Source organism: Thalia democratica, unplaced genomic scaffold (assembly GCF_965202585.1).
Source record: "Thalia democratica unplaced genomic scaffold, ktThaDemo2.hap1.1 HAP1_SCAFFOLD_1350, whole genome shotgun sequence".
Taxonomy (NCBI): Eukaryota; Metazoa; Chordata; class Thaliacea; order Salpida; family Salpidae; genus Thalia; species Thalia democratica.
The window spans coordinates 15,001-25,000 of record NW_028140225.1 but is presented as its reverse complement, the minus strand read 5'-3'; the positions used below and the strand labels follow the sequence as shown (position 1 = coordinate 25,000).

The 10,000-nt window shown below is 33.8% G+C and overlaps 4 non-coding genes and 1 pseudogene across 4 annotated transcripts in view; all 5 read right to left on the bottom strand.

Annotated features, from left to right (window-relative positions):
- The window catches only part of LOC145848363 (large subunit ribosomal RNA), a 4,995-nt pseudogene extending 4,143 nt beyond the window's left edge, over positions 1 to 852 (bottom strand).
- Positions 853 to 1,074: 222 nt separating this feature from the next.
- On the bottom strand, positions 1,075 to 1,227 carry LOC145848353 (5.8S ribosomal RNA). Its single transcript, XR_014371907.1, has one exon. It is a non-coding gene; the product is annotated as a 5.8S ribosomal RNA (ribosomal RNA).
- A 182-nt stretch (positions 1,228 to 1,409) lies between these two features.
- LOC145848358 (small subunit ribosomal RNA) lies at positions 1,410 to 3,217 on the bottom strand. Its single transcript, XR_014371912.1, has one exon. It is a non-coding gene; the product is annotated as a small subunit ribosomal RNA (ribosomal RNA).
- A 3,704-nt stretch (positions 3,218 to 6,921) lies between these two features.
- LOC145848362 (5S ribosomal RNA) lies at positions 6,922 to 7,040 on the bottom strand. The gene has a single exon (XR_014371915.1). It is a non-coding gene; the product is annotated as a 5S ribosomal RNA (ribosomal RNA).
- Positions 7,041 to 9,895: 2,855 nt separating this feature from the next.
- LOC145848364 (5S ribosomal RNA) overlaps positions 9,896 to 10,000 on the bottom strand; it is a 119-nt gene continuing 14 nt past the window's right edge. The window contains exon 1 of the ribosomal RNA XR_014371916.1: positions 9,896 to 10,000. This exon is cut by the window's right edge and continues 14 nt beyond it. This is a non-coding gene — a ribosomal RNA (5S ribosomal RNA).

Below are 10,000 nucleotides of genomic sequence, written 5' to 3'. Positions count from 1 at the left end.
ACCTCGCGCGCGTGTTAGACTCCTTGGTCCGTGTTTCAAGACGGGTCGGAGACGTGGCCAGCTTAAGCCGCAGACCCCTGGCGTCTGAGCGCTAACGCGAAGAAGGCCTTGTACAAACTCTAGAGACTGCGAGCAGTTTCCAAAGCCGTATTCCAGCGATCAACACGCAGCCTGTCCGAAGACCGACGCGGAATCTCTCCTCGGTCGCCGAGCCGAAGCTAATCGAACGCCTATAACACTCTTCCGAAGAAGAGCTACCTTGCGAACGACCAAAGTCAGCCCAGCAACCGGTCGCGGCCCTCGCCGAACGCTAGTGCAGCGCCGCGACGCCAGCGCAACCGTAAGAGTCTCCGAAGATCACTCAAACAGTAGGACAGCTCTCGCAGCGCCTGAAAACGTCCGGCGACTCGATGGGCGCCTCCGTTTGCCTCCAAGCGGTTTCACGTACTCTTTAACTCTCTCTTCAAAGTGCTTTTCAACTTTCCCTCACGGTACTTGTTCGCTATCGGTCTCGAGCCAGTATTTAGCCTTAGATGGAGTTTACCACCCGCTTAGGGCTGCATTTCCAAACAACCCGACTCCGGGAAAACCGCTAGGACGAATTACGACCGCCGCCAAGGGCCTAACACCCGCTCTGGGAAAAGGCCTCGATCAGAAGAACGTGGGCAGTCGTTGGTTCGCCGCATGCTGAATTCCATACGCTACATTTCCTCGCCCTCCAAAAAGGCTCGGATTTAGCGCTGGGCTTATCCCGCTTCACTCGCCGTTACTAGGGGAATCCTTGTTAGTTTCTTTTCCTCCGCTTAGTGATATGCTTAAGTTCAGCGGGTCGTCCCGCCCGATCTCAGGTCAAAAGTGATGTACTACAAAAGTACATGCGCTTTGTACGTCGGCCTTTTGAAGTCACTTAACTTATTCTCGAGCACCTACCGTCGTTGCTACCTCACCCGAGGCCAGCAGGCTGCTCACGCTTCAGCTGTGAAATCGCCAGACCAGCTGTCTTTGACGACACGCTCCTTAATTAAGAAACGAGTCGCAGGCACTTTCAAACTAATGAAAGGATCGGTGTGTTAAAGACCCTGAGACGGACGTGGCCCCAGGATTACCCGAGGCCGCAATACGCGTTCAGAATATCGATGCTCAATGTGTCCTGCAATTCACATTACTTCTCGGAGCTAGCTCCGTCCTTCATCGACGCTCGAGCCGAGTGATCCACCGCTAAGAGATCTCTCGTGTTAATCAATCTCAATGCAACCAAAAAATCGTGTTCAAAAAGAAGCGGCCGCGCCAGCACTTGCGTGCTGAATTATTACTCCCGCTGTCAGAAAGCAACGCGACCGAACTATAACAGTTACAGGGCTCGGTCCCTTCGAAGAAGAGACGTCGCTTGAAATCAAATTTCGATTCGTTAATGATCCTTCCGCAGGTTCACCTACGGAAACCTTGTTACGACTTTTACTTCCTCTAAATGATCAAGTTCGATCGTCTTTTCGAACACCGGCGAGTGCGTTGCCGCACGTACCAGGCTCAATCTGAGGACCTCACTAAACCATTCAATCGGTAGTAGCGACGGGCGGTGTGTACAAAGGGCAGGGACGTAATCAACGCAAGCTAATGACTCGCGCTTACTGGGAATTCCTCGTTCAAGGGAAACAATTGCAAGTCCCTATCCCTAGCACGACCGGGGTTCAACGGATTACCCGGACCTTTCGGCCTAGGGAACACACGATGATCCGGTCAGTGTAGCGCGCGTGCGGCCCCGAACATCTAAGGGCATCACAGACCTGTTATTGCTCAATCTCGTGTGGCTAAACGCCACTAGTCCCTCTAAGAAGTTGTCTCCGACCCAATGGGTCGAGCAGCTATTTAGCAAGTAAGAGTCTCGTTCGTTATCGGAATTAACCAGACAAATCGCTCCACCAACTAAGAACGGCCATGCACCACCACCCACAGAATCAAGAAAGAGCTCTCAATCTGTCAATCCTCGCTGTGTCCGGGCCGGGTGAGATTTCCCGTGTTGAGTCAAATTAAGCCGCAGGCTCCACTCCTGGTGGTGCCCTTCCGTCAATTCCTTTAAGTTTCAGCTTTGCAACCATACTTCCCCCGGAACCCAAAGACTTTGGTTTCCCGGAAGCTGCCGGACAGTTCTTAAGTTCGACACTGCCCGATCGCTAGTCGGCATCGTTTAAGGTCAGAACTAGGACGGTATCTGATCGTCTTCGAACCTCTGACTTTCGCTCTTGATTAAAGAAAACATTCTTGGCAAATGCTTTCGCAGTCGTTCGTCTTGCGCCGATCCAAGAATTTCACCTCTAACGGCACAGTACGGATGCCCCCGTCCGTTCCTATTAATCATTACCTCGTGCTCCGAAAACCAACAAAATAGAACCGAGGTCCTATTCCATTATTCCATGCAACATTATACAAGCGTAAAGCCTGCTTTGAACACTCTAATTTTTTCAAGGTAAACTTGCCGGACCACCGCAACACTCAGTTAAGAGCACCGCGAAGGCACCGACCAACAAGAACAACAAGGCCAGTGCTAGCCTTTCGACCGACCAACCTCGCCGTCCCTATATCCAACTACGAGCTTTTCAACCGCAACAACTTAAATATACACTTTTGGAGCTGGAATTACCGCGGCTGCTGGCACCAGACTTGCCCTCCAATGGATACTCGTTAAAAAGTTTAAAGTGTACTCATTCCAATTGCAGGACCTCGTACGAGGTCTGCATTGTTATTTTTCGTCACTACCTCCCCGAGCCGGGAATGGGTAATTTGCGCGCCTGCTGCCTTCCTTGGATGTGGTAGCCGTTTCTCAGGCTCCCTCTCCGGAATCGAACCCTGATTCTCCGTCACCCGTTACAACCTCGGTAGGCCGATACCGTACCGACGATAGTTGATAGGGCAGTTGCTTTAATGAGATGTCGCCAGCACTAGGCCGTGCGATCCGCAAGCTTATCCAGAGTCACCATTGTAACGACCCGAAAGCCGGTTAGTTTTGGTCTGATAAATGCGCGCCTCACGTCAGTTCGGCGCTTTACGCATGTATTAGCTCTAGAATTGCCACAGTTATCCATGTAAAAGCGTACAATCAAATGAACCATAACTGATTTAATGAGCCATTCGCAGTTTCACTGTACGTGAGCTCGTACTTACACTTGCATGGCTTAATCTTTGAGACAAGCATATGACTACTGGCAGGATCAACCAGATAACTATCCGAGGGCGTTTAAACCCGTTGCTCGACTGAGCGTTTTTACTGTATAAATACAGACCTTTTCTATCACTCGGCTTAAAAGCCTTGCGAACGTTACTGAAAGTCGGCGCCGGCCTTTTGCTGTTTAAAGCGCCAGCCCGCGTCGACTGCAGCATGCAGCTATACAACTGACTGTTCTTTCTCCCGACCAACCGTTTGCCTTCTGCCGGTTAACTCGTCAGCAGCAACACGCCATCTGTCTGCTGCAGTTACCCGCCTCGAGCCGTGCCTGCCTGCGTCGGCTACTCGTCTCGACGACTTCGCAAAGCTATAAGCCTACCGCCGCTGGACGCTTGTAGTTTTTCATACGCTGCTCCAATGCGTTTACATAGCACGTTCGCCGCCGCTGCAATAGCCGCGCCTCGGGTGCTAAACAGTAATGCTTTAAGCCCGCTTTCTCGTCAAGTCGACCGAACGCACAAACACGTCTCTCTCACTAGTGTAAAGTAATGCATACGTGTATGATGCTCAAATGTTGCTGTTGAACTTTTTTTGCCGATTTTTTCCGATTTTTTTCAATTTCTTTGTTTCTTTTCGATTATTTTAATGTTTTAAGCTTATTTATGCTACGTTTAAATGTTTTAATACTTTTTTATACTTTATTTAATATGTTTAAAAGAAATAAATAAAAAAAAATATGTATAAACTACTTTTTTTAATGTTTTAAATATATATATATTTATTATAAATAAACTTTATTTGTATTATTTTTTATTTAAGCGTACTTTTTAAATCTTTATATTTGTTTTATCGTTTTAAGCACATTGCGATAAATATAATAAACAAAAAATTGAATAAAAATAATAATAATAAAAAAAAAAAAAAAAAAAACATAAGCTTATTTTATATTTTTATTTTATTTTTATTTAAACTTACTTTTCAAACCTTAATACTCGTTTTATTTTTTTAAGCAGATTGCGATAAATATAATAAACAAACAATTAAATGAAAATAAAATAAAAAAATCAAACATAAGCTTATTTTATATGTTACATTTTATCTTTATTTAAACTTACTTTTTAAACCTTTATAGTTGTTTTATTTTTTAAGCACATCGCGATAGATATAATAAACAAACAATGAAATAAAAATAATAATAATAATAATAATAATAATAATAATAATAATAATAAAAAATCATAAGCTTATTTTGTATGTTTCATTTTATTTTATTTAAAACTTACAATTTAAACCTTTGTATTTGTTCTATTCTTTTAAGCACATCGCGATAAATATAATAAGCAAACAATTTAATAAAAGTAAAATAAAAAAATCAAACATAAGCTTATTTTATATGTTTCATTTTATCTTTATTTAAACTTACTTTTTAAACCTTTATAGTTGTTTTATTTTTTAAGCACATCGCGATAGATATAATAAACAAACAATGAAATAAAAATAATAATAATAATAATAATAATAATAAAAAATCATAAGCTTATTTTGTATGTTTCATTTTATTTTTATTTAAACTTACTTTTTTAACCTTTATAGTTGTTTTATTTTTTAAGCACATGGCGATAAATATAATAAGCAAACAATTAAATAAAAATAATAACAAATAAATAAAACAATACGGCTAAACTATAAAAAGAAAACTAAATAACTGATAAATACTTGTAAAACATTATTTGAAAAATGTATTTTGAAACACAACACGATTGATTTATAAATAATAATATATTTTTAATTTGTGTAGTTCATTTAAAGTAGTCTCCCTTTTTGCTTCTGGTTTTATTAGAGTTATATATAACAATAAATGGTGTAGTTTATTTAAAGTAGTCTCCCTTTTTGCTTCTGGTTTAATTAAAATTATATAACACATACTATAGTAAGTTAAATAAACTATAGTTACTTTATAAAACTACTTTACAAAATACATTTGTATAATTTAATAACTTTAAAATAACTATCAAGAATAAAATAGAATAGCTTTAAGTTTAGTATACAATTGGTATGTAAATTGTGTAGTTTATTGAAAGTAGTCTCCTTATTTGCTTCTGGTTTTACTTGAGTTACATAACGTTAAATAAACATACTTAATAAACGTAACCATCAATACTGTCATTTTAATAAAACTAAGTACAAATACATTGAATTAACATAGAACTTTAAAAAGCCTTCGCTAGTATCTGTTGGTAACAGTAAATAACCTATTATGACTCACAATACAGGAGTGCGAAATTTATTTTTCATTTGATTTTTCAGGTATTTATTTATTTGTGGAAATAAACTTTTTTATTACATTAGAAACTAATTGAATTTTTCCTATAACTATACCTATTATTATATTTAGTATGCTTAAAAGTAATAAAATGACACGTCGCGATTATATAATAAACAAACAATCAAACAAACAAAGAAAAAAAAAAAAAAAAAAACTATTTTTTTAAACTTATATTTCAACTATATGTCTTATTTTATTTTCATTTAAACTTACTTTAAACCTCTGTATTTGTTATATATATATTTCAACACAATACGATTAAACTATAAGACAAACAACAAAATAAAATAATCACATTAATAAATACACTAAGCAAATAGCTAGAATAAATATAAAAAGTTCAATATATACAATATATTTCTTCCATTTTTAAGTTACTTGTTAAACATATTTATTTAAAAATGTTTCTTTAGAATATAAAACTAACAGTTCTACAAATAAAGAAATTAAAAAGCCAATACACATAACACTAACTTTTCATAAATTAGATATGCAAATATGAACAAAATAGTAACTAAATTCTAAAGCTTTTGTAAACTGTGAACTTATAAACTTATAATAATAATTGCATATTCACCATTCACAATAGCTTTTTATTTAGTACACAACTGGTCTGTAAATTGTGTAGTTTATTGAAAGTATAATCCCGTTTTGCTTCTGGTTTAAATAAAGTTATACAACACATACTAAAGTAAATTAAATAAAGTAATTCACTACTATCGTATTAAATAAAACCAATTTACAAAATACATTAATTTAAATTAAAGTGAACTTTGAACTTATAATAATAATTGCATATTCACTATTCAGAATTTCTTTAAATTTAGTACACAACTGGTCTGTAAATTGTGTTGGTTCTATTCAAGTACTCTCCTTGTTTGTTTTGTTTTAGTTGTATTTATTTTTAGATACTAGCACATTCAATACACATAATAAAGTAAACCAAATAAACTCTATTAATTTAAACTAAGTACAAATACATTAAGTTAATACAAAACTTTAAAAAGCTTTTGCTAGTATCTGTTGGTAACAGTAAATAACTTATTATGACTCACAATACAAAAGTGCAAAATTTATTTTCGTTTGATTTTTCAAGTAGCCACGCTTTTATTTGTTTTTGGACAAAAAGACTTTAAAGTTTTAGTATAAAAGACTAGTTGTATTAATTTTAACTCAGAAAATTGTACTCTACAAGATGGTGCCATTATTTTTTCGATATCTCAAACTGGTCAAACCACTTTTTTAGCGCTCTAATTGGTTTAAACAGCAAAAAAGCAAACAGCAAATAACGTTATCTGATTGGCTAAGGTTTTTGTTTGCTAATAACTAGAATTTTCTTTTCTTTTAAGCGTTAAAGAAATGTAAATAAACGAGTAATAAGTATAAATAGGTCAGAAAGAAAAATAGTACAAAAAAGATGAATTCAAAAAGCAAAGGCCTACGGCACGTGGTATTCCCAAGCGGTCACCCATCTAAGTACTAACCACGCCCGACACTGCTTAACTTCCCAGATCGGACGAGATGGGGTGTACTCAGTGTGGTATGGTCGTAGGCGTTTGAAGGCGTTTACAAGCCTTTATAAACCCTTCGGTTTATTTAAAAAACCTATTTGCACTTGATTTACAATCAATTTGATATTTTAAAATTATTCCTTATAAAATTTTAACCTGAATTAACTTTTTTTTTGTTTTTTTAATCAACAGTTACTCCCAAACTGTACTAAAACTGTATTGTAACTGTACAAAAGTGTTTGTTTAAATAATTGTTATCTATAAATTACCTAAGACCAGGAAAAGTAGAAGTAAAGTTTATTGAATTATTAAATAAATAAAATAAAATCGTAAAATAAAATAATACAATATGTTTACAATTTGTCATTGATCTATCCATTTATGTTATTGCATTACAAATACAAACATTGCATACATTCAAGAGTATTATTCATCAATCTTTTCAATATAATAAGTTTTAAATTTATATTTATTTTTAAATAATTCCTGACATTTTAGATTACCTGAGATTTTTTTTTAATTAAATTAATTTTAGTAATTAAATACTTGACGTTCTATTTTGTTTAATTTGATAACTCAACCATGTTTATTTTTTTTACTAATTTAAAAGAACTATTAAACTAAAAGACATTACATACAGCTTCTAAAAGTTTTAAACACCTTAAAAAATATTATTATTTTAAAGATATATTAAAGAACTAAACAGATATTACTCCTAAAAAATCTTGTTAATAATATATAAAAAGTACTCAAAGTCAGACTCGGAAATATATATACTGTTGTATATCTTACTTGAAGTTCACTGTAATTGACACTGTATAACAAAATTATAAAAATCAACCTATTTATATAGCAAAATATTTCTTTATCTTTGTCGTGGCGCGGTGGGTCAGTGGTCTTATCAGCTGACTCATAAGCAGAAGGTTGTAAGATCGAATCCCGCTAGTCGTCACGAAACACCACTATCGTTCAATGTTCGGGCTTCAAATTCTTTGAGATTATACTGTACTATTTATCTATCTAACTAATCTATCTAACAAATGTTGTTCAATCTAGGTTGTGGGTACTTGGGTCGAGTAATGCCTTTGACTTACAATCTGTTGTGGATTGACAATATTCCTCTATCTATCATTAAACAAATCTATCTAATAAATGTTGTTCAATCTAGGTTGTGGGTACTTGGGTCGAGTAATGCCTTTGACCTACAATCTGTTGTTGATTGTCAACATTCCTCTATCTATCAATAATGATTATATTCAATAATAAATGTTGATTAATTCAGTTGTAAGAAAACCAGTGCGCTGGTTAGGTTGGGTAAGGCCTTCGACTTACAATCTTGGGGATTATCAACGTTCATCACAAGTACAGTAACGATCTCATTGAATTTCCAGTTGGAACATAGGATTGTAGTGGTGGCCTACTTTGTAGGTTTTTTGCCTAGTTTGTTTTTTGCCTAGTAGTGTTTGCCTAGTTTGACAAACTATAGTATATATATTGTATAACTTTACTTGTATTATTTTTTATTTAAATTACTACTTATTATTAAAGAATTAAATTTTTTTAGAAAAAAAAACTATGTATTTTAACTAATGCTTATATTATATGTTTTGTTTTATTTTTATTCAAACTTACTTTAAACCTCTGTATTTTTTATACAATACGATTAAACTATATAACAGAAAAATAATTAAATAATCAAACTATTGAATAAGCAGTTAATTAGTGTGTTTTTTTATGCTTCTTTCATTTTTAACTTACTTGTTAACCATATTTCTTTTATTAAAGTATAAAACTAACAGTTACTAAAATAAAATAATCATAAAGTCAATACACAAAACACTAACTTTTTATAATTTAAATATGCAAACATGAATATAGTTATGAATCTATTATTTATTCAAATAGAATTATTCAAAGCTTATAATTATAAAGCTTTTGTATAATGTTTCAATTACAGTGAACTTTAAGTAAGATAAGTTTTTTTTTTTGTAATAACTACAAAATTGGTATTTTAGTTTATTATTAGTAACTAAATACTTATATTTATTATATTTAAAAAAAAACATCTATACTAACTCTAATTTCAAAGCATATTAAATACAAATTTTACCAACTAAATATTTATTTTTATTTTAATTATTATAACTTTCAAACATAAGCTTGTATACCTTATATACCTATATACCTCATATAGTAGGCTTGACATAACATAACATTATTTAATTCTTTTTGTTTGAAATAAACTCATTTAGTTATTAGTAAATTACAACATAAATGTTTATAACAATATAACTAAGATTTAGCTTTTGAGTTAGTAAACTTTGATAGTTTTCTTTTAATAGTTTAATAATCTTTATTTAAGTTCAAGCAAAATTGCTATATATTTAATACACATACAAAAGTAAACTAAGTAAACGTAATTCAATAGTTTCTATTAAGTAAAAGTAATTACAAATACATTAAGTTAATACAAAACTTTAAAAAGCTTTTGCTAGTATCTGTTGGTAACAGTAAATAACTTATTATGACTCACAATACAAAAGTGCAAAATTTATTTTCGTTTGATTTTTCAAGTAGCCACGCTTTTATTTGTTTTTGGACAAAAAAACTTTTAAGTTTTAGTATAAAAGACTAATTGTATTAATTTTAACTCAGAAAATTGTACTCTACAAGATGGTGCCATTATTTTTTCGATATCTCAAACTGGTCAAACCACTTTTTTAGCGCTCTAATTGGTTTAAACAGCAAATAACGTTATCTGATTGGCTTACGTTTTTATTTGCTAATAACTAGAATTTACTTTTCTTTTAAGCGTTAAAGAAATGTAAATAAACGAGTAATAAGTATAAATAGGTCAGAAAGAAAAATAGTACAAAAAAGATGAATTCAAAAAGCAAAAGCCTACGGCACGTGGTATTCCCAAGCGGTCACCCATCTAAGTACTAACCACGCCCGACACTGCTTAACTTCCCAGATCGGACGAGATGGGGTGTGCTCAGTGTG